Source organism: Scardinius erythrophthalmus (assembly GCF_964197995.2).
Source record: "Scardinius erythrophthalmus genome assembly, contig: HAP1_SCAFFOLD_46, whole genome shotgun sequence".
NCBI lineage: Eukaryota > Metazoa > Chordata > Actinopteri > Cypriniformes > Leuciscidae > Scardinius > Scardinius erythrophthalmus.
This window is the reverse complement of record NW_028296543.1, coordinates 360,309-385,439: the sequence shown is the minus strand read 5'-3', so window position 1 is coordinate 385,439 and position 25,131 is coordinate 360,309.

The following is a 25,131-nucleotide window of genomic DNA, read 5'->3' as shown; positions in this document are numbered from 1 at the left end:
ACTGCAAGTGACGAGAATTCAAAATAAGAATCACAAAATTACAGTTTACAAATAATTCAGGTTGTATCGTATGCCACCATGTGGTAGCAGAATATACTGCAGCTAATTACAGTTTCAGAGCACACGTTTATAGGCAATGCAAAACTGTTCAACATATCTGTGATCCCAACATTTTTTACTGATAACTGTAGAATAAAGCTGTAGATTTATTTATCTTCTCACTATTCTGTAAAAGTATAACAGCTCTTACTCTTTAATTAACAAACTCAACAAGCCTTGGTTCAAAGCTACACTGAAACCCAAAACCTCTGATTTTACATTTATAACCTGTATGTACAACCTGACGATCTGGATAGTGAGAAAAAAGTGCTAACATAGGCTTATATATGATATTGTGCATCCACATACACCCACATGGAAGCTAGCAACATTAATTAGACTTAGATCACAAACAACTTTTGTTAGTAAGAATTAAAATAACCTCTTAAAGAATGAGAACAATATCGACAACTAATTACTTACAGATTATGGCATATCAACACCTCTGGACATTCTCACCGCGTGTGACAAACTTTTTTTGCCTGCCCCCTCAACACTGAGCGCCGTCTCGTGCACGCAATGTAAAACAGAAGAAGAACCCCAAAACTCTAAAAGAGATACTGACCCCTAGTGGGAAAATAAAGAAATGCACTAGATAATTAATGCAATACTATTGAAACATAGAGGGACAGAACAGATAGGATGCGCAATATATTGAGAGATATGGAGCGGGTCAGACATGATTTTGACCACTTAATTAAGATTTGCATTGTAGAAAGCCTTTCTTTAAAGTGAATTTCGTTTTGTATAAATTGTATCTTAATTTTAATTTTTTTTTCATCAACCAATTGCCTGTAGGCTATTTAATAAGCAAATATAGCAGACATTATAATCATGGAGGCGTCCGCGCGGTCACTTGCATTGCACGTGAACTGGAGCGCATCTCATCCTAACTTTACCGAAACTCTTACAGACATGAGAAATATAGAAAGCTTGAAATGTCTTTAAACGAAACAATTCAAAACGAAAAGGAATAGGCTACTCTCTGATTATGTAATGATGTGCATTTCTCTCTATAGGCGCGTTCACTACGGAGATGGCGATCGTCAGCTTAATCTTTGCAGCTGACACTGTTTATTAATAAAAATCAATGCATGCGCGTCACCGGATTTACAAATGCACATCTTGCTTGTTGCACGCACACATATTATGTAGGCTACATATTACGAAATAACGAGATATTATGTTGAAATAATTAGGCTATTATTAATTATCATTATTAATAATAAATCTATAAGAATATTTGATTGAATGCTGAATGTTGCTTGTTCAATTGAATAAAATTAATACTTTAATTGTGATAATTAAAATAATTGATTATTAAATATTAAGTGGCCTATGTTTGCTAATTTATTAATACTATTTATATATAATATATCTAGCACCCCCTCAGCACCTGCGTTAAAAAATTCTCTGGCGCCGCCCCTGGTTATAACGGCCCACGTATTTAAAAAATGGTCAGGTTTAAATCGGGCTTGGGTTCATAATTACAGTTAATGTGTCGGGCCGGGCGTGTGGTGGTAGTCAGATACCCATGCCATTAAAATTACTCATTTTCGTCTGTGTATAGGACCTGCAGCTGCAGCTGCCTATATACCTTCGCAGGTTCTACCATGCCGGTGACGTCATCGGAATTGCCAGCGTTCTTATACTAACAAACGCAATTTTTGTGTTGCTTAAAAAAAGAGCTATATTGATATTTTTAATTCAAATTTTTTGTGTCATTTACTTTTAATTGTCATAAACAACACATTATCAACGTTGATTATTTCAGTTCAGTTCATCTTTAATCTGTAACTGTATACAGTTACATGATAGTATGAATTAATTTGCCGCGATTTCACTTTAGTGTAACATTTGTAGGGTGACAACAGTGGCTCGCTTGAACTGCTTTAATATTAACAACGTCATAATCTGCATCTTTCTTGACCAACAGCTTTCATCATGCTGGTAAAAGCTCAGTACCATCAAGGAGTAAAGAAATTTGTGAAATTGCTCAGTGATTGTACATTACAAGATGTTCTCAATGAAGGTAAGTTAAGAAGCTTGTGCTACTTAGAAATGTACTTCGTCATATAGAAATATGCTTGAGGTATATTAACACTTTACAACAAGGTCTCATTTGTTAACATTAATGTGTTAACTAACATTAATTAACTTTAGTATTAGTTAATAAAAGTAGAACTGTTTGTTTGTTCATTTTAGTTCATAGTGCATTCATGTTAACAGATACAATTTTTGATTTTTATAATGTATTAGCAAATGTTCAGATTAAAATTAACAAATGCTGTAGAAGTATTGTTCATTCTTAGTGCGTTATTTTTTTCATGCTATTGTTAAAATTACTTTTCAGTTAAGAGCATGAGAATGAGAACTTACAAGGGTGTATAGTTATTTTTACTATTTTATTTTAAAGTGTTAGTTCACCCAAAAAATGAAAATGTCAGTAATTATTCACCCTCATGTCGTTCCAAACCCGCAAGACCTTCGTTAATCTTCAGAACACAAATGAAGACATTTTTGATGAAATCCAAGAGCTTTCTGAACCATCCATGGGCAGCAATGTAATTACCACCAAGGCCCAGATAGTAAAGTCGCTATCCACATAGTAAAGGACAGCGCAGCACTAGGCCTTGAAGTTGCAATGATGTTGCTGCCTATGAATGGTTCAGAAAGCTCTGATTTCATCAAGATATCTCAATCTGTCTTTATGGGTTTGGAAGTAATGAGGGTGATTAATGACATCATTTTTAGTTTTGTTAAACTAACCCTTTAATTTGATTTGTGATGGAAAATTCTTGCTTTAGAAATAAAAAACATTTAGACAAAGCCGTGTTTGATTGAATGCCTTCAGAGAAAACATTAAAATGGTGTTTTGCTTTTCTCTGTCAAGAGTTTTCACCCATAAGATCCTCAACTCCCAGCACATGCACTGACACTCTTTCACACTCTTCAACTGACCATGAAGAGTCGGAGAGAGCAATGCAAAATCAAACAGCAATGGTCAGCAACAGTTTTAACATGGACGCTGTAAAAGCAAAACGGGTATGTATGCATGTTTTTCATTATGGTTAACTTGTCCATATAATAATTTTCACCATTTTAGTAGTCTTCATGTGTTCATCTGTATTGTGGTCATGTTTAATCAGACTGTCCAAGATGCACTGGGAAAAAAATCTGGTGGTGAGGAAGTGCTTGACGAATACCAGACAACTAAACCTTTAAAGCATCGCACCAGACGTCAGCTTGTTAAAATTGTTTATTGTCACATGACAGAGATTCATGGGTAAGACTTCAATGCACAGATGCAAGAAATACACACAGATGTGTCAATTGATGTAGACAAAGTTAAGTTACCATTAACCATATATATTTTTTTTTATATTGCAGGAGGATCCCCACCCGTAAACAGTGGGAAACTTATGCTTTGGGCATTATTTCTCTCTTTCCTAACCAGAGAGACCCGTTTTCAACAAAGGGCTATGTAAGAATCTTTTGTATAGGTGTATTTGAAACAATCATGAAGTTATGTACTCCTTTTTTTGTGGCATGTAATAACAGTTTCTATTATCTATTATCTATTTATGTAATGACTATTCAGATTTTGCAAAAAGTGTTCTCGTCTTTTTCACAGGAGCATTTCTACGATCCGGAAAAGGGTTCATCTCCTGGTGCCTTAACTTGTTCGAGGAAGATCCCAAAACGTGTTTGCTTGGAGTCGCTGTCCCATTTCACTCATCTGTCCTGCTGCTGTTGTATCTCCTGCCACCGCCTCCAGAGAGGAAGACGACTAAGATCAGTCCAACAGAGGCTATTGACAGACTTGTGCATTTCCATAAGGTAAACTCACATTACTGTTGCAAAGTCATTGTTAATATTTAAATTAAGATTTGGGTTATAAACCCTAAAATGCAGTGGTTTTCATTCATGGTCATTGGGACTGAACCCTCTGCACATTTTGTCTCTCTGACCTGACACACTTAAGGATAGTTTGCTAAAAAAATTCACCCCTCGCTTTGTACTGCTGAACACAAAGGAAGGTATTTTAAAGAAAGTTTGTAAATGGGCCGCTTTGGGCAGCCATTGACTCTAATAGTATTTTTTTTTCCTACTATGGAAGTCAATGGCTGCCCAAAGCGGCCCATTTATACAGGTTTGGTACAACCTGAGTGTGTGTAAATGACAGGATTTTTGGGTGAACTAACCCTTTAGTTTAGTTAATGGAGCTCTTATATATGAGGTGAAGATCTAAAACAGGTTTGTTGAATAAGGGATTCCTTTTTATGACATTATCCTTTCACTGTAATACACAAAGCATGATACCAACTGGTTCCCTTTCAAGGGAACTCCCGTTGCGTCGAGAATGACGCTATGGGGAACGCTTTGCGTGATGACGTCTTGAAGCACATGTAAAATCAGTCCAATGGTGTGGCGGAACGTCAGAGGCGGGTGACGTCACGTACCAGGAAGCTATAAAAGCCGGCCCGAAACAGAAAACGAAAGCTTTCTGAGTCTTCAGTTGCGCTCTGTGTTGAATCTGTCCGTTTATTTGGTGTTGTCTGTCTATATATATATATATATATTATTCAGTATGGCGAGCAAGCAGCAGTTTAGAGTGTGTGTCCATCCCTGCCCGCGTTATTTAACGGGAGGTGACACACACACTCTTTGTGTTGTTTGTTTGGGAGAGGAGCATGCCCAGTCAGCACTCGAGGGTGGTGACTGTGTGCATTGCTGTGCGCTTCCATTGCGGACGCTCCGATCCCGTTTGGCTCGGTTCAATCCCGACCACGTTCCCCAGGGCTCGGGTCCCGCCGCGGCTGAGGCTCGGCGGCGATCTCAGACCTGGGGTTCGCAAATGGATCTGTCAGTGGATGTTGAGACGGGCTCTGCCTTATCTCAGCCTCTTACTGACAGATCCAGTGCCTCTCATCAGGGTGTGGAAGCACGCGCTGCGGTTTCTTCCCCCCCGATAGAGGCACCAGTACTACAACTATCCAGCTCTGAGGAGTTGGATGTTGTCAGTATTGAAGCTGAGTCTGAGGATTCGCCACCTCAGTCTCATGCATTTGAAGAGCTGCTTGATGTAGTTACTAGAGCAGTTGACAGACTGTCTATTGAGTGGCCAGAGGATAGGCAGGACGTTCGTTCGAAAAGCAAACTCGACGAACGCTTCCTGCCATCTCGTGCACAGCCTCAGCGCAGGAGTCTTCCGTTTTTCCCCGATCTCCACACCGAGGTGTCGAGATCGTGGGGAAAACCAATGTCATACAGAGTTTACACACCACAAACATCCCATTACTCTTCCATCTATAAATATAAAGAGCAGGGTTATGGGGAGATGCCGAAGGTGGAGGAGACGTTGGCGAACTATCTCTCTCCAGCAACGGCATCTTCCTTGAAGACTCCTACACTCCCCACTAAACCAGTAAAGTTTACATCTTCCCTGATTCATAAATCGTATGCAGCCGCTGGTCAAGCTGCAGCGTGTCTGCATACGATGTCCCTTATGCAGGCTTATCAGGCAGAATTACTGGGTGATTTAGAGGAGGGCGGGGGTATTGGTCCTGACACAGTAGCCGAACTGCGTAGAGCCACAGATTTGTCTCTCAGGGCCACCAAGGAGACCGCTAAATCAGTCGGGCGGTCTATGGCAGCCCTGGTGGCCACTGAGAGGCATCTGTGGCTCAATCTGAGTGACATCAAAGATAGAGAAAAACATGTTCTTTTAGATGCGCCGGTTTCTACTGTTGGGCTATTTGGAGATGCAGTGAACAGTGCGGTAGCTAAATCGCAAGAAGCTTCAAAACAGGCTGCTGCACTCCAGAAACTTCTCCCCCGCCGTTCTTTCATTGAGGCTGCTGAGCGGGAGCAGCCTCACTCCTCTAAAAAGAGCGCTGATCATCGTGCCACTCAAAAGCAGAGTGTGTCCTCCCGTGCTCCCCCACAAAAATCTCGGGGACACGGAGGGCGCGCTCAAACCCAGCAGTCTTCGAGGGGTAGAGCGGATCTGCGGACCGTTATTACCGCCAAGAAGGCTGCTGGGAAGAAATCCTGATGTCCGAGGGCTCAGGACATATGAGGGTAGTCCCCCCCGAAGCAGAGCGGTTAACACCTCTTTTTACGGTGCCCGTCTCTCTTCGGTACCCTCAGGGGACCGTTCTGCCAACCCTGCCGCCTCCGGTGTTACAGGGCGCAGCGGTCTCCGGCGAGCACATATCTCAAGGCCCCCCTCCGAGGAGGGTGTTAGAGCAGTCTGTTCGGTCGTTCCCTGCCGGTGCGCCGTTACAGGGCGACGAATTGACTACTCAACAACAACGAAATCCAGAAACCAGTCTCGAGAGGCTGGTACCTCTAGTAGAATCTTTGACAGCGTGGAAGCTACTGTCGAATGTTTCTCGTTGGGTCCTGCAGACCGTGGAAAGAGGGTATCAGATACAATTCAAAAAACGCCCACCTCGGTTTATGGGGGTCCTGCCCACAGTGGTGGGCCCCGAGCAGGTTCTGGTTATGGAACAGGAAGTAAACACTCTGTTAGAGAAAGGGGCCATAGAATATGTACCTCCCTCCAACAGGGAAACCGGATTTTACAGCCGGTATTTCATAGTTCCGAAAAAGGACGGGGGATTGCGTCCCATTTTAGATCTTCGAGTTCTGAACGAGTCAGTCATGCAGCTCAAGTTCAAAATGTTAACATTGAGACAGATCGTGCCACAGATCAGGTCCGAGGACTGGTTTGTCACGATAGACCTCAAGGACGCATATTTCCATATTTCCATCCGTCCGTGTCATTGGAAGTTCCTGAGGTTTGCTTTCGGGGGCAAAGCATACCAATATCGTGTTCTTCCATTCGGCCTAGCTTTATCACCCCGCACTTTCACCAAATGCATGGATGCAGCTCTGGCACCGCTGCGCCTCCAAGGTATTCGCATCATGAACTACATCGACGATTGGTTGATTTTAGCTCAGTCGCATCAGTTGGCGGTTCAACATCGAGATGTTGTTCTCGCCCACATGAAAGAGTTGGGGTTACGGCTGAACGCCAAGAAGAGTGTGCTTTCTCCACTCCAGAGGACCACTTTTTTAGGCGTAGTTTGGGATTCAGTGTCGATGCAGGCGCGCCTGTCACCGCCACGTATAGAGTCCATCCTTGCAGCTGTGAAAAGTGTAAAGCTAGGCCAGCTACTCACTGTCAAACAGTTCCAGAGACTGTTGGGTCTCATGGCAGCAGCGTCCAACGTGATACCTTTTGGACTGCTACACATGAGGCCCCTGCAGTGGTGGCTCAGGACCAGGGGGTTTTCCCCGAGGGGCAACCCATTTCGCACAATCAGGGTCACGCGGCGATGCTTACGTGCCCTGGTTATGTGGAAGAAACCTTGGTTCCTGTCCCAGGGCCCAGTGTTGGGAGCTTCTTGTCGTCGCAAACTGCTAACGACGGATGCTTCCCTCACGGGTTGGGGAGCGATCCTGGAGGGTCGCTCAGCTCAAGGTCTGTGGGAAGACCATCATCGTTCCTGGCATATCAATCGCCTAGAGATGTTAGCTGTCTTCCGGGCTCTGAGGAGCTTTATCACAGATCTCAGGGGACACCATGTGCTAGTACATACGGACAACACGTCGGTAGTCGCCTATATCAACCACCAAGGGGGTTTGCGCTCGCGCCCGTTATCCAACTTGGCACGCCATATCCTCTTGTGGTCCCAGGGGAAGTTACTGTCACTCAGGGCAGCTTACATCCCCGGGGTCCAGAATTTAGGGGCAGACACTCTGTCGAGGCAGGGGCCGAGGCCCGGGGAATGGAGGCTCCACCCCGAGGTGGTGGAGCTGATATGGAGGGAGTTCGGCCAAGCACAAGTGGATCTGTTTGCGTCTCGAGAGACTTCTCACTGTCCACTTTGGTTCTCCCTCACGCATCCAGCTCCTCTGGGACTGGATGCTATGGTTCAGACGTGGCCGAGGCTACGTCTGTACGCCTTTCCCCCAGTGGCTCTGCTCCCGGGAGTTCTGGAGAGAGTTCGCAGGGACCGGGTTCGCCTACTTCTGATAGCCCCGCGCTGGCCGGGCAGAGTATGGTTTCCCGATCTGGTCTCCCTCCTCGACGGGCATCCTCTGGAGTTACCCGTCAGGAGAGACCTTCTGTCCCAGGCAGGGGGCTCAATATATCACCCCCGCCCAGAACTGTGGAACCTGTGGGCTTGGCCTCTGAGGGGGCCCAGCTCATAGAGTCAGGTCTCTCAACTGAGGTTGTTGAGACCATTCTACAGTCCAGAGCTCCCTCCACGAGGAAACTTTATGCCCTGAAGTGGAGAGTCTTCACTTCTTGGTGTAGTGACCGTCGGTTGGACCCAGTTAACTGCCCAATTGGTACAGTGCTGGAGTTCCTGCAAGACCGGTTCACGGCAGGTCTGACCCCGTCCACTTTAAAGGTTTATGTGGCGGCCATAGGTGCTTACCACATTCCTTTGGGTGGAATGTCTGTGGGGAAAGACCCTTTGATATCTCGTTTCCTTCGTGGCACTTGGAGGCTGAGGCCTGCAGTTCGCTCTAGGGTTCCGCCATGGGACCTGTCCATTGCATTACAAGGCTTGTCCCTGGCCCCCTTTGAGCCCATTGAGGAGGTTCCTGAGAAGTTTTTAACTCTGAAAGCTCTTTTTCTCCTTGCTATTTCTTCTCTCAAGAGAATAGGGGATCTTCAAGCATTGTCAGTTGCTCCGTCATGCTTAGAGTTTGCTCCGGGTATGGTTAAAGCGTTTCTTCATCCAAGACCGGGTTATATCCCCAAGGTCCCCACTAATGTGGTCAGACCTGTTGTTCTGCAGGCCTTCTGTCCTCCTCCCTTTCAAAATGCTGACCAGGAGGCTAATAATTTGCTTTGCCCTGTGCGGGCGTTAGACGCATATGTCCACAGAGCTGCCCTGTGGCGTAAAAGTGATCAATTATTTGTGTGCTTTGGGTCCCCTAACAAAGGAGGTCCAGTGTCTAAGCAAAGGATGAGCAAGTGGGTGGTCGAGGCTATCTCACTTGCTTATGAGGCGGCTGGGCAGCCTTCTCCTTTGGCTGTCCGGTCGCACTCGACGAGGAGTATGGCGGCCTCTAAGGCCCTTATTTCAGGAGTTTCTTTACAGGACGTCTGTGATGCGGCAGGCTGGTCCTCACCGCACACTTTTGTCAGGTTTTACTCTCTGGATCTAGACTCTGCTCCAGGGTCTCATGTTTTGTCATCCTAGTGCTGCTCTATTAGATTACACACAGGACAGACATTCGTAGCTATGGAGGCGTTGGTATAGACGTTCCCCATAGCGTCATTCTCGACGCAACGGGAGTTCCCTTGAAAGGGAACGCCTCGGTTACGACTGTAACCTCGGTTCCCTGAAGAGGGAACGAGCGTTGCGTCGCCTTGCCATATCTCCTTCATGCCTGTCAGCTCGACTTCAGACTTTTACGAAGCTTTCGTTTTCTGTTTCGGGCCGGCTTTTATAGCTTCCTGGTACGTGACGTCACCCGCCTCTGACGTTCCGCCACACCATTGGACTGATTTTACATGTGCTTCAAGACGTCATCACGCAAAGCGTTCCCCATAGCGTCATTCTCGACGCAACGCTCGTTCCCTCTTCAGGGAACCGAGGTTACAGTCGTAACCGAGGCGTTTTGTCAGGCACATATTAGGTTAAGGTTTGTCATATAGTTTTTTTGTTTTTAATTGATTTTAATTCTATTATTTGTTCATTTGAATGTGATCAAGTTAAGAGCACCAGGTTTAATGCATTTATCATTTCACCTTGTAATTCGTTTTTTTTCTTGTTTAATATTTTTTTTCAGTCCTGCACCAGTATTGAAGGCCATCTCAGTGTGAGGGAGGGCCACCAGCCATTTCTACTTGGATCAGGAAGGATCAAAGGGCAGGATCGACCACTTTTACGTCATTGTGGACAAGTGCCTTATCCCTTGCTCTGAAACCAACTTCTTGAGTGCCTTTGAACTTTTGAAAGTTCACTGTCTTCAACTTGTCCTACGCGGAAGCCCTGGTCAACTTTACCTTCCTGCAGACCACACATTATGGTGCATTATCCAGCCTGTGTTCGCAAAATTGAACCGTAAGTGCAAGTTTCGAGCGAGTTTTTAAGAATACACTGACAGATTTGGGAATGTTTTTGAAATTCTTTAGTCATCAGTTGTCAATCTTTGGGAAACAACACCATTGAGTCAAGTTAAGTGTGGACCAATGAAACAATTTGTTGGAATGCAGTTGACAATGGTGAAAAGTTGGCAGGAACAGAATCCCAAACAGACAAGCATTCATTTCATGGACTGGGTCCAAATAGATGGGACAGAATATAGACAAGACCTCAATGCAATGTGAGAATGAAATTCCTGTTTTCAGTCAGATTCTGAAGTTACTTTTCATTGGCAGCACTGTGTATTTTATTGTCGATAAACTTTTCACAAAACATTTTTCAGAACGTCATGCATTTAAAGTACAGAGATATTGTGAGTTGGGTGAACTTGTAAAAGCCAACAGCTTTGAAGTTCTACAGGCCTTTTGATCTGCATGGGTCAGATGATGGTGAAAATATTGTACTTTTGTGTTGGTATAATTGTTACATCTGTGTTGAAAATAAAATTTCAAACTGATACAGCCTGTTGACTCATTTAGTTGAAGGCACAGATTTTTAGTGAAATTTAATGACCTTAATCAGGGTTTTGAATGAACACTGTATTAGTGTGGAAATACATCTATTGGTGTTAAGGTATTGAGACACCTAGTGTAGTTTCAACACTATCTTGGTGTAAATGAGGTAGGGGAACACTAATGGTGTTAATGGTGAACACTAATGGTGTTAACGGTGAACACTTACAGTGTTGTTTTTACACTAAGCAAGTGTAAAAAAAGGTAACACTATTTAAAGTGTTAGTTTAACTCTATTTAGTGTGGACCTATATAAACCCCGAAAAAGTGTTAATTTTCTCACTATGAGTGTTAATTTAACACTTTCAAATTTGCTGTGTAGGGTGTTCAGGATGGTTGCTAAGGTATTTTTTTAGTTGCTATGGTGTTACTAGGTGTTTGGTAGTTGTCAAAGATGGTTACTATGGAGTTTTTATAGAGTTATTAAAATCTTTAATAACGAGTGCCTTCAGTACGGCACGAGGCCGCACAAGCATGGAGCAATATCGCAAGGCCACGAGTGTAATATTGCGTTAAAAAAATACAAAAAAAAAAAAATTTGGTTTAGGGTGGTTGCTAGGGAGCTCTTAGTGGTTGCTAGGGTGCTGTAACTGGTTGCTAGGTTGTGGCTATGAAGATTTTAGGCCATTACCTATTGGCTGCTTGATAATATAAATCCTCTGAGGGAGAGAGAGAGGGAGAGACGCAGGGGTGTCAGGCCCTTTGGAGTCTGTGTGTGTGAAAACGGCAGTTGGGATTCAAATGTTTTTAGAACTCCCAATGTAAAGTCAATGGGGACTTTTTTGGCCGCTTTTTCGTCCGCTGTGCGAACATCGTACACCCGATCGCTTAGAAAAGTCATAGCACACCTCTCCTCAATGAGCCGGTCGATTTGACACTTCACTCAGGGGTCTGTGACAAACGGTGCGGGGCGAGTTTCGCGCCAAACTTTGTCCAGAATAATAAAAAGAAAAAGAATAATAAGTATGAGCAATAACAATAGTGATGCCTTGCTTTCAGCAAGCACCACTAAAAATAAGTATGAACAATAACAATAGTGATGCCTTGCTTTCAGCAAGCACCACTAATAAGTATGAGCAATAACAATAGTGATGCCTTGTTTTCAGCAAGCACCACTAATAAGTATGAGCAATAACAATAGTGATACCTTGCTTTCAGCAAGCACCACTAATAATAAGTATGAGCAATAACAATAGTGATGCCTTGCTTTCAGCAAGCACCACTAATAATAAGTATGAGCAATAACAATAGTGATGCCTTGCTTTCAGCAAGCACCACTAATAATAATAATAAGTTTAAATAGGATTTCAGTAAGTTGGCTCTCTCAAGCCAGCTTAATAAGTTTAAATACAATATCAGTAAGTTGGCTCTCTCAAGCCAACTTAATAAGTTTAAATACAATATCAGTTTAAAAAGGTTTAAATATTTAAATAGTACCCAGGGGGCAAAGGGGGTTTAGCAGACATGGGCTGCTGTAAAAGGTTGTCATATAAAAATGAAATCTATGATGTCTGAGGATCACAACCTGGGTGGCCAACCCGGTCAACAAGCTGCTGGAAACTTGTAATTAGGGTCAAAACAATGCTACCTCAAATTCTGCTTTAACTCCCCGGAATCACCCAAACAGGCTAAAAAGGTTTAATTATATTCATGAATCCTGAGCCATATCTCCCTGATACTTTATGCTAGAAACAAACTGAGCACACCTTTAGAAAGAGTGGAAGATAAGCTTTCATCTGATGCCTTGATTGTACATGTAATTAGAATGTAAGAGTTAACAATGCCTCTTAATTCATAGGTAGGCAAAAAAAGAAAAAAATATTGAACATTCCATTTGTAATCGGTAGCATTCTTTTCCCTTTGTTGTTGTTACAATAAACAAATTACCATGTAAAGTTAACTTTTACTGGATGAAATCATATTTTGATTTTTTTTTACTAACCAGACAGTCCTCATGGCCCATAACACATTTATAGGGAATTCAATTTCAAGCCTATAATAGCCTGTCAATTCAAACAAGATCCAAGAAAGAAGTTTACCATTAACTGGTGTTAATTGTATACTGCTCTGTTTCTGTATGTACAGTATATCGTTTGCATATTTTTGCAATATCAATTATTTGTATTGCAATGTCTATTTCTAATATTCTTTCACAAGTGGGATAGCTTTATTTATTCTATTGAAATAAAAAAAAAGGATTTGAGGATTTTTGGTTAGGCTGGTTAGTGTTCAATCCTGGTGTTTGGAGTGTGAGACAAAGGTACTAAATGCTGAAAGACTAAAACACACAGGAGTCATGTGTGGAGTAGGTTTAAAAGTATTTACTGATTAAAACTGTTACATTAAGTAGCAATTTGTACCAAAAAAAAAAAAAAAAAAAAACTAAACAGACAAACAGATTACAATTCAGGGTGATAACTAATTTCTGTAGTAATGTTTATACAATTTGTTTAGCTGTTTCGGAGTCACCGCTGCTGTCGCTGCTCTCTAGTGTTTCAGCATGCTGTGTCCTGCTACATTTGGTTGCCAATCATAAAAGTGCGTCTATCCATCATAAAAGTGCATCTGTCCATCATAAAAGTGCATCTATCCATCATAAAAGTGCATGTGTCAATCATAAAAGTGCGTCTATCCATCATAAAAGTGCATCTATCCATCATAAAAGTACATCTATCCATCATAAAAGTGCATCTATCATCATAAAAGTGCATCTATCCATCATAAAAGTGCGTCTATCCATCATAAAAGTGCATCTGTCCATCATAAAAGTGCATCTGTCCATCATAAAAGTGCATCTATCCATCATAAAAGTGCATGTGTCAATCATAAAAGTGCGTCTATCCATCATAAAAGTGCATCTATCCATCATAAAAGTACATCTATCCATCATAAAAGTGCATCTGTCCATCATAAAAGTGCATCTATCCATCATAAAAGTGCATCTATCCATCATAAAAGTGCATCTATCCATCATAAAAGTGCATGTGTCAATCATAAAAGTGCGTCTTTCCATCATAAAAGTGCATCTGTCCATCATAAAAGTGCATCTATCCATCATAAAAGTGCATCTGTCCATCATAAAAGCATATCTATCCATCATAAAAGTACATCTATCTATCATAAAAGTGCATCTATCCATCATACAAGTGCATCTGTCCATCATAAAAGTGCATCTGTCCATCATAAAAGCATATCTATCCATCATAAAAGTACATCTGTCCATCATAAAAGTGCATCTATCCATCATAAAAGTACATCTATCCATCATAAAAGTGCATCTATCCATCATAAAAGTGCATCTGTCCATCATAAAAGTGCATCTATACATCATAAAAGTGCATCTGTCCATCATAAAAGTGCATCTGTCCATCATAAAAGCATATCTATCCATCATAAAAGTACATCTGTCCATCATAAAAGTACATCTATGATGGATAGACACACTTTTATGATAGATAGACACACTTTTATGATGGATAGATGCACTTTTATGATGGATAAATGCACTTTTATGATGGATAGATGCAATTTTATGATGGATAGACGCACTTTTATGATTGACATGCACTTTTATGATGGATAGATGCACTTTTATGATGGATAGATGCACTTTTATGATGGATAGATGCACTTTTGTGATGGATAGATGCACTTTTGTGATGGATAGATGCACTTTTATGATGGATAGACTCACTTTTATGATTGACACATGCACTTTTATGATGGATAGATGCACTTTTATGATGGATAGATGCACTTTTATGATGTATAGACGCACTTTTATGATTGACACATGCACTTTTGTGATGGATAGATGCACTTTTATGATGGATAGACGCACTTTTATGATTGACACATGCACTTTTATGATGGATAGACGCACTTTTATGATTGACACATGCACTTTTATGATGGATAGATGCACTTTTATGATGGATAGATGCACTTTTATGATGGATAGATACGCTTTTATGATGGACAGATGCACTTTTATGATGGACAGATGCACTTTTATGATGGACAGATGCACTTTTATCATGGACAGATGCACTTTGATGAAAAATATACCCATTGACTGTCATTATAAAGCTTTGAAGAGCCACGACACTTTTTAATATAACTCTGATTGTATTCTTCTGAAAGAAGAAAGTAATATACACCTAGGATGACGTCAGGGTGAGTAAATCATGGGCTAATTTTCCTTTTTGGGTGAACTATCCCTAGGACCATAGACATAAAATACAAATAGGACTACCAAATTGCCTATCACAGTTTTTGGCAAGTAAATCACGTGATGTGACACATCCTATTGACCCTGTTCACATTTCTGGGTTTCTCAGAAGTGTAAGGCATCATAGTTGGGTTAACTTCTATAGCAGTGAATGAAAGACTACATTAAATATATATTTTTGTGTTCCAATTTGCTCAAATAGCAAAAGAAAAACGCCACAACAGTGTTTTCACAACTTTCAAAAAGAGTAAGAAAATAGATAATGGCAGTCGGAAGAGAGAAAGTTGTCAACTTTGTCACAGCCGCGCTATTAGAAACGCCCTCACAGCAGCGTTAACTAGTTTTTGTGTAAATAATATAAATATAGTGTTATATGCGTAATTATATTTTATTATGACAGTATGTGGCAACATGTACGTTAAAAGCGCATCTTCTGCACTAAACAATAATATTGCAATATTCTAGACTCTTACATGTACCTAGCGCCACACTTACACTACAGAAGACTGTAAAAAATATATTTTTGTATTTTCAAATTACAAATTACTTGTATTTTAATTAAATACTTTTTGATGTATTTGTGCCCATCTCTGGTTAAAGGTTGTCAGAAGAACTGCTCCATGCTACATAGGATGCCGTTGCTAGGGGTTGGCAACCAAATGTAGCAGGACACAGCATGCTGAAACACTAGAGAGCAGCGACAGCAGCGGTGACTCCGAAACAGCTAAACAAATTGTATAAACATTACTACAGAAATTAGTTATCACCCTGAATTGTAATCTGTTTGTCTGTTTCGTTTTTTTTTTTTTTTTTTTTTTTGGTACAAATTGCTACTTAATGTAACAGTTTTAATCAGTAAATACTTTTAAACCTACTCCACACATGACTCCTGTGTGTTTTAGTCTTTCAGCATTTAGTTGTCAGTACCTTTGTCTCACACTCCAAACACCAGGATTGAACACTAACCAGCCTAACCCAAAATCCTCAAATCCCTTTTTTTTATTTCAATAGAATAAATAAAGCTATCCCACTTGTGAAAGAATATTAGAAATAGACATTGCAATACAAATAATTGATATTGCATAAATATGCAAACGATATACTGTACATACAGAAACAGAGCAGTATACAATTAACACCAGTTAATGGTAAACTTCTTTCTTGGATCTTGTTTGAATTGACAGGCTATTATAGGCTTGAAATTGAATTCCCTCTAAATGTGTTATGGGTCATGAGGACTGTCTGGTTAGTAAAAAAAAAAATCTAAATATGATTTCATCCAGTAAAAGTTAACTTTACATGGTAATTTGTTTATTGTAACAACAACAAAGGGAAAAGAATGCTACCGATTACAAATGGAATGTTCAATATTTTTTTTCTTTTTTTTTGCCTACCTATGAATTAAGAGGCATTGTTAACTCTTACATTCTAATTACATGTACAATCAAGGCATCAGATGAAAGCTTATCTTCCACTCTAAAGGTGTGCTCAGTTTGTTTCTAGCATAAAGTATCAGGGAGATATGGCTCACGATTCATGAATATAATTAAACCGTTTTAGCATGTTTGGGTGATTCTGGGAGTTAAAGCCGAATTTGAGGTAGCATTGTTTTGACCCCAATTACAAGTTTCCAGCAGCTTGTTGACCGGGTTGGCCACCCAGGTTGTGATCCTCAGACATCATAGATTTCATTTTTATATGACAACCTTTTACAGCAGCCCATGTCTGATTTCCTAAAAAACAGGTGTTTTGCCCCCTGGGTATAGGTTAAATAGGTTAAAAGTTTAAATATGATTTAAATAGGATGAATAGGTTTAAATATTTAAATAGGTTAAATAGATTAAAAGTTTAAATAGGATTTCAGTAAGTTGGCTCTCTCAAGCCAACTTAATAAAAATAATAATAAGTTTAAATAGGATTTCAGTAAGTTGGCTCTCTCAAGCCAACTTAATAAGTATGAGCAATAACAATAGTGATGCCTTGCTTTCAGCAAGCACCACTAATAATAATATGAATGGAGGATAACAATAGTGATGCCTTGCTTTCAGCAAGCACCACTAATAAGTAAGAGCAATAACAATAGTGATGCCTTGCTTTCAGCAAGCACCACTAATAATAAGTATGAGCAATAACAATAGTGTTGCTTTGAAAAGCACCACTAATAAGTATGAGCAATAACAATAGTGTTGCTTTGAAAAGCACCACTAATAACATGACCCAGCAGTCTGAACCCAGCATTTGGGTAAAAATAAATAAATAAATAACCCAGAATTTTTTAGAGTGTATCACTAAGCTTGCCTGTATTTAAAGACAGGATGTCAGTCTGTTTTCAGTACTTCCTCCTTCAGGTTGGGTCAATACACCAGGAGGTGGAGAAAAGGTTATGTCTTTGAACGAGTCATTGAATCATTCACTTAACCGATTTGTTCAAAAACACAGATTCATTCAAGAATGGCACTGTTGTTTGTTGCTTCAAGATGCGTCAAAGTTAATTCTGCTTCGGCTTTGTTTAGAACTGTTTTTGCTTACGGAGAAGAACAGACAATGTAACTGCCAATATCTTGTTTATTAAACTTGTAAAAAAGCCATATTGCATGTGTGGCGAGGTGATAGATCGGGTAAATTACAGTTACACTTATGAGGAAAAGTATAACTAAATGGAGAGCAGACTACGCCACCCCGTTTCACTAAACGGGGAAAGTTATACAAGACACGCTGGTTCGTGACCACAGACGACAAGAGACGTGGATCTGAATACAAAAATACTTTATTTTCACAACAATAATTTAAAATGTATAAAATTGACTCAGAGGGCAAGAGTTTACACCACTATGGTGTGTACCAAATGAAATAAAGAAAACAAAACCACTTTCAGGCTGAGGCTTACCAGTAGGGAGCTAGCTGGGCAGTGAGCATCCTAAAACCACACCACTCACCAAACTCCACACAAACACTCACACTTGCTAAGTGAAAGAAACGCAGGTGCCAACAGCAGAACACTCGGTGAAGGAGACACCACCACCAAAAAAGGGCACAAACAGCTAGCTTCCCTACACCGGGGGCCTTCAGCTTCTGAAAGGACAAAAAAAAAAAACAATATATACACTCACAATTAACCAACAGACACACATTCTAACAAAACATAGTACAGTAAGTTCAACCTACGAGGATCAACAATTGGCAAATTACTGGCCAAATGATGAAGCGATTTTTTTTTTTTACAACAGACAGAACAACAAAATACATCAAATACAAATGAACACCCAATTATTTGGGCTTCCACCAAATTAAAACACAAAACACATCCAAAAGTAATTAGTAAATAAAAATAGAAAAATCAAAACATTAAACAAAACAATTGGTTTTCTCAGGTACAGGATATTACTCACTTTTCCCTAGTCACCAGGAAAGACCTGTACCCCAAAGAAACACACAAACTGCTGGTGGCGATATAACAGGTGGGGCTAATCATATCCATTAACTGGCTCACGTTTAAGTGACAACGCCGAGACCATAGTTAGCCACTCTACACCTCTACCACCAGCATTAGCATAAGCTATCACAATACAGAGGACAAATAAATCACAAGGACATATCAGAAAAATATAAAGAAACGGTCACACCGTAGAATAAATGGCAGCAGAACAAACAGTGCAGTCTTAACGACGTTGTCTATGGAGCATTTGCCCCGCAGTCCACAGAGACGAACTGCTCACGAGCAGATTGATGCACTAAAGATAGAAAGTTTATGAATGTATTGAAAACACCCAATCTCATAATGCTCAAGCGGTTAGATATACATACCCAGAAGTCGATCGCTAGACCCACAGATAACTCAGTTACTCACAGCTTCGTTCATGATAGGAAGCTCACAAATGTACAGCTGCTCCATCCGATCATTCACTGGGCTGTGGTGAAAGACAGCCTACACCAAAAAGCAAGGTCACACCAGTCCCAGCCATAACCTGGCTAAACAGATACATAACCACTTTACTGGTGCATGTGCGCTAGCAGCAACATTAGCCAAACAGCTAGGTACATACCTCCCACAGAGCTGCGCGCGCACAAACAGAGGCGATCGTAACAATGACGCATACCCAGGTGGCCTGAACTCCACCTTAAATAGGCCAGGGACGGCCGCCAATAGGCGCTCACGCCCATCAATTAGATGACAACACTTACTAGGGCGGGATCTAACCCCGCCCTGCCACACATGCACATTAATGCTGTTGGTCAAGTAGGTTTGCCACTTGATGTACATTGTAAAATCTAGGTCCTGAAGCAGTGCTAGTTCTGAGATAACTACATTTGCCTCCTTCTTTTTCTGTCTTCTTTCCTCTCTTTCCACTCAGCTAGAGCTGCACCTGAGGACCATTACAGAGGGCCATGACCCTGACCAACATGGAATTGTGTGTGTGTGTGCGTGTGTGTGTGTGTGTCTGCGTGTGTGAGAGAGAGTGAGGCTTAACAAATTCTTTATTAAACCATTTGTATTTTTCCCTCAATATCATACAAATGATTTTAATCAAAAATTAAATCAACATATAATTTTCTCCCATTTAACACAACATTTCCCCTACCAACCAGATTTCAGAAAACACTGCAATATCATTGACCAATTTATAATACATATGCTCTATCATAACTTGTAAAAAACACTTTAGTTTGGACTTGTTGTGTTTCGTTATCGTCTGCCTTAATCATTAATTTGTTGTCACGGACACAATCACCATCATTATCACCTGTATATGTTCGGTTCTGTTTCAGTTCAGTGTCCGGTATCATCTATTGTGCATGTGTTGTTGCTCTGTTTGTTTTGATTACCTGTTGGATTTATTAAAATATTACCTTATTGCCTTCATCCTTATCTTTGTTTATGTTTAGACAACCAGCCCTGTGACATAACTCAAGCGGTTACTATCCCTTTTAGTACCATCTCTGCATTAATTGGACCCATACCTAAAAAAAAAAAATCTCTAGTTTTTCAGATGGCCATCTAAGCTGACCTCCTTTCCTGAAAATTTTAATTTGGACCACTTATAAAATTCTGGTAAGAGAAAAAAAATCTCCAAACTGTGTAAAGCATTTTTGTTAAATGAAATAGTATTTTCATCGTAAAACATTAAATAAATAAGTGATTAACAATTTCTTAAATCCCACAAAATATACACTCTTTCCCCACTGCTGGATTCAGGTGAGCCACTGTTCTGTTTGTAACTATAACGCTGTACATCAGTCTCCACTGCAAGTCTGCTGTATGCTTCTCAACAGGAGATTTGTACCGAGACCTCCAGCATCCCTTAAAGTCTGTCTCAAACACTTCTGACCCCCTCCAAGTCTTCATTCTTCTTAACACAGTCTGATGATTAACTTTTACACACGCTACATACAGTGTTTTCTTTATATTGTCCTGAAACTCTGGGTACTCATAGATAAAACAGACCATTCTCATCCTGTTCAGCAGCAGAGACTTAAATGAATAGATATTTACAGTCCCCATGCCAATCCTGTGACTTTGTACTCCAATGCCTCACTACAAGTAGTTAGAGCTGCCCACACCTACTCTATAACCCATCTCAGAAGGTGCAGAGATCGAAAACCAGTAATACTCTGTAATAACTTAGCTTGTATCACTGACTTAAAATGTTATTAAATCATTAAGATCTAGTTAATCAAGTTGCACCAAAAAAAGTTGTTTATCAGTAAACCAAATGTTTTCCAAAGAAGAGCACAAGCAACATTAGTCAACACCACATTCTCCTTGAACAACAGTCTCTGTGCTAGCCTGGTTCTACCAGACTCTTGTACATTTCATTTGTACAGAGAGTCTGGCCTCTCTCCATTGAAAAACGTTTACTTCCTTGTAGGCGGGTTCTCTGTTAAAGTTCAAAACTATTGGATCTGCCCAGAGTCACTCAGGATCTGCCATAGCCAATCGCTAACGTGTGGTTGTGACGTATGTCATGCGCCGAAACCGGCCGGAAACAACAAGTCCAAATGATCAGAGGATTATGTTTAGAATAAGATGTCTGTCAACGAGAGCTGACGGTTTTGTTCATCGAATTAAGACACTAAGGACAGTGATGTATTCAGCACACTGAATTTTGTGGTATTATTATACCAATATACGCAACAATAAAATGTGGTAAAAAATACATATTCAACAACAAATCATTTAAATGTAATGATATTCAGAACAGAACAAGAATGAAAAAATAACTAAAGCCAAAATGAAATGCTTTATAAGCGAAAGTGAAAGTAAGTGGCGTTAGGCTCACATAACTCTCTAATTAGAATCAAAATGTTTCAACATTTGCGATGTATTTGAATGCTAAACTATTCTTTATCATAGGCTTTGAACTTCACTCACGTTCCAATATCGACGGAAAAAATCATCCTCTTCACACGCATAAAATGGTACGAATTGTAGCCTACTAGTACTGAGAAACAGAGCAGTGGAATTTTTATATGTTAGGTTGACTATTTTATTATTGTATTTTATTATGGCTATAATGAACAGGCTGCAATGCTGGAATATGGTGTGTGTGTGTGTGTGTGTGTGTGTGTGTGTGTGTGTGTGTGTGTGTGTGTGTGTGTGTGTGTGTGTGTGTGTGTGTCGGCGGGTGCGATCAAACAGTGGAAACATGAAAACATAGGCTACTATTTTGTTCAGGGCATCTACGAATATTATTTATTTATAAATTATAATTAAACTTGTTTAAATCTACAGTTTGGTGTTGTTTTGTTTTTAAAAGACATCCTAATACAATAAATGCATTAATCTCTCAATTGGGGATTTATCATGAGTGAGCTGGAAAATCAAACTTTTCCCGAACCCCGTGGGGAGGAGGGCCACAACATCATGACCACCAACAAAACTTAGCAAACATTGTTCTTGCTCCGGCTTTAACTTCTGTATATTCGGCAGTTTTGCAACAACGGACTGAATAGCTTTTCTCACATCTTTCTCCGCTGCCATTACTCCAACTCAAACTGACGCACTACATCAACGTCATCGTTCTCAGCCACTCCCTTTGTTCGCTGATTGGTCCTACAAAAAATTGGTTTCTGGAAACCTAAGAATATACAGCAGTCCCAGACGTAGTACTGAAGGAAAATGAAATTGAGCGGAAGTACGTAGGAGGGCGGAGCCAGGCTATCTCTGTGCTGCTTGTAATGGAAAAGCATTTATGTGGCTTTGCACATCCACCAGGCTTTGCCCTCCTTAATGCACTGGTAGATAAAGTGCAGGTCCAGTAATACATTTTTGACCAGATTTAAAAAGAAATTGATCAATTTCCTCTGAATATTCTTGAATATTCTTGGTGGCTTAAGCACATTCAGTTGGTGCCATAACAGAGGCAGTCAGGTTATTTGCAACCAAGACTCTACCCCTGTAGGATAGTTTGGGTAATAGCCAATTCCATTTAGACATCTTGGCAACTACCTTTTGCAACATCCCCTCCCAATTATTTTCTTTATACTGATCAGTACCCCCAAACACCCACAAAACTTTACAGTTTTTTCTTTTTCTTTTTTTTTTCGCTTTGGTACTATTTTCAGGTTTTAAGGTGTACATTTTCAAAACTATTAATGCTAATATCACAACAGATCATCAAAAAATGTACTTTTTTCAAACATTTCATCATGTTTTCAGTTGTGTTAGTGCAATACTCAAAATCACAAAGTATCCTTTTCACAACACAAAATAACTGTTTCATCTATATAAATGTTTCATTCTACTCACCCAGTTCCACGAAGATCACACTGACCGTCCAGCACCCCGTCGCAGAGTCCGTCAGCCGTCGGCCATGGAGGAGCGGGTACTGTCACAGAGTTAACCACACTGTCACAGCCCCAATCATCACTCAATCATCAGGACCCGCCCACTCGTTCACAATAACCAGAGTACTGACTCACTGCACCTGCACTCCCTCATCAACACACCCTTTATATGCCCCGTTTACCTTTTACTCCTTGTCTGGTCTCGTTGCAGTATACATTGCTTTATGTCAGACTCCTTACCAATCTACTCACCTGAGACCGTGGGAGGTGATCCAGCACAAACGCACACAGTGTCGGTGATGGATCACCTTCCCTTAGGGCGTGATTAAAAAGAAATCTCGTCCTGTATCCAATCTCCTGTCCGTCATCCTGATCCAGATCGCCTGTCTTCGTGTTCACTTGTCAACTGCACAGAGAATCCACTTCAGTCATCGCCATCTAAGTCACCATCATCATTCTACAAGTCACCATCCTCTCACCATCATCTGGTTCCCATTGTTCCACCACCACTCTGCTTTTAATTAAACACTGTGTGCACCTAAACCTGTCTGTCTCCTCCTGTGTTTGTGACAGAAGACCAGAGGCCAGTTTCACAAAGATATTTTAGACCGGTCTATAGTGTTAGACAAGTCTAAAATTTGCTCATAGACTAGTCTAATGCAAGTTAGACTGTTTCACAAAAATAAAGACTGACTTAATTTAGACCAAAAAATTAGACACCTTACCCCCAGGCTAACTTAGGTCTAAAGGGGGTCGCACACCGAACGAGAAGCGCAGCGCCGCATCGCGTCTAGGACAACTCGAGGTATCGCACACCGGACGCGCATTTTCTCAGTTTATGGCCAGCAATATTGTTATGTTTAAGGATATTATGGAATTAAGATAATGTCTGTACTATGTTATGATTGTACTGTACAATTAAATACAATCGTTGCAAACTAAAGTCTGCAGTCTTAACACTTTACCTCAGAGTGTCCGTTAACTGAATGAATTGAGAATATCACCTGAAAATCCGATAACATCAGCAGTTTTCATCCACGCAGCTGATTTCTGTAAATGAATGTAAAACTAAATGTATATTGCAGGACAGGGTGAAGTCAGTATATACATTAATGACGATTTGAGACAAATATGAGACAAAAATGTAAATGGCGCTCTGTGGCGCAGCAGGATTTCTGAGGTCCTGAGCCATTGTTGGGCACCGCGGACAGACGCCGAATGGCGCCGCCGGTTTGCATTTCGTTGAGATTTTATGCAACAGGAACTTTTCTGAATGCTGTTGGTGACACAGTGGCAAAGCTTCTGTGTCACGGGTGGTATACAAGGTATCTTGTACCATGTTTTTGTAACTTTTCTGTACGTCTTTAATGCTCCGCTCAACGTTCGGATTAACACTGTTAACTGTCGTAGCAATCTTTTTCTAAATTAAACATTTCTTCTTGTTACTACATTCTCCGCTAAATTTCCCAAGTAAAATGTCCTTGTAACTGTTATACTCCTCCAACAAACACATATTTTCCGCTGGGGTAAACCGCACTGAGCGGTTGAATGCGCTTACTCGATCCGCCATGTTTTTTGTTTTGAAAAGTGTCTTATTTTACCCAGAATACATTGCAGTGTAGTCCTACTTAAGATAGTCAGAGTCTTAAGTGCTTTGTGCAACGGTCTGATTTAGATGTCTATCTGAAGTCTGACTATCTACTATATCTTAGCCATAGTCAATGTCTATCTTTGTGAAACCGGCCCCAGACCATCATGCAGAGCCCTGTTGGAACCAGCGGGACCGAATTAGTTTGCCGAACCTGTGCAGGCGGTTCAGCAAATTCTCCCCTCTGCACCACCTGCTCCTTCACCACCTGCCTCTGCCAGTCCCACGGCCCGACCAGCGACATACAACGGTGAGGCGGAGGATTGCAGCGGGTTCCTTCTACAATGTTCCCTATATTTTGAAATGCAACCACAGCTTTTCGCCACCGAACGGGTGCGTATCGCCTTCATGATTTCCCTGCTATCTGGACGCACACTCCATTGGGCCCAATCCATCTGGGATGCCAACGGCCCGGTCATGACTTCATTGGCATCCTTCATGCTTCATGCTCTGGATCGGCGTATACGACAGCATGTTCCAGGTCCTGCCAATATCCAGCAACTTCACACAGCCATTGAAGAGGAGTGGACCAACATTCCACAGGCCACAATCAACAACCTGATCAACTCTATGCGAAGGAGATGTTGCACTGTGTGAGGCAAATGGTGGTCACACCAGATACTGACTGGTTTTCGAAAGGCAAAAAATGGGGGCAAAAACAAAAGTGTTGCGTTTATA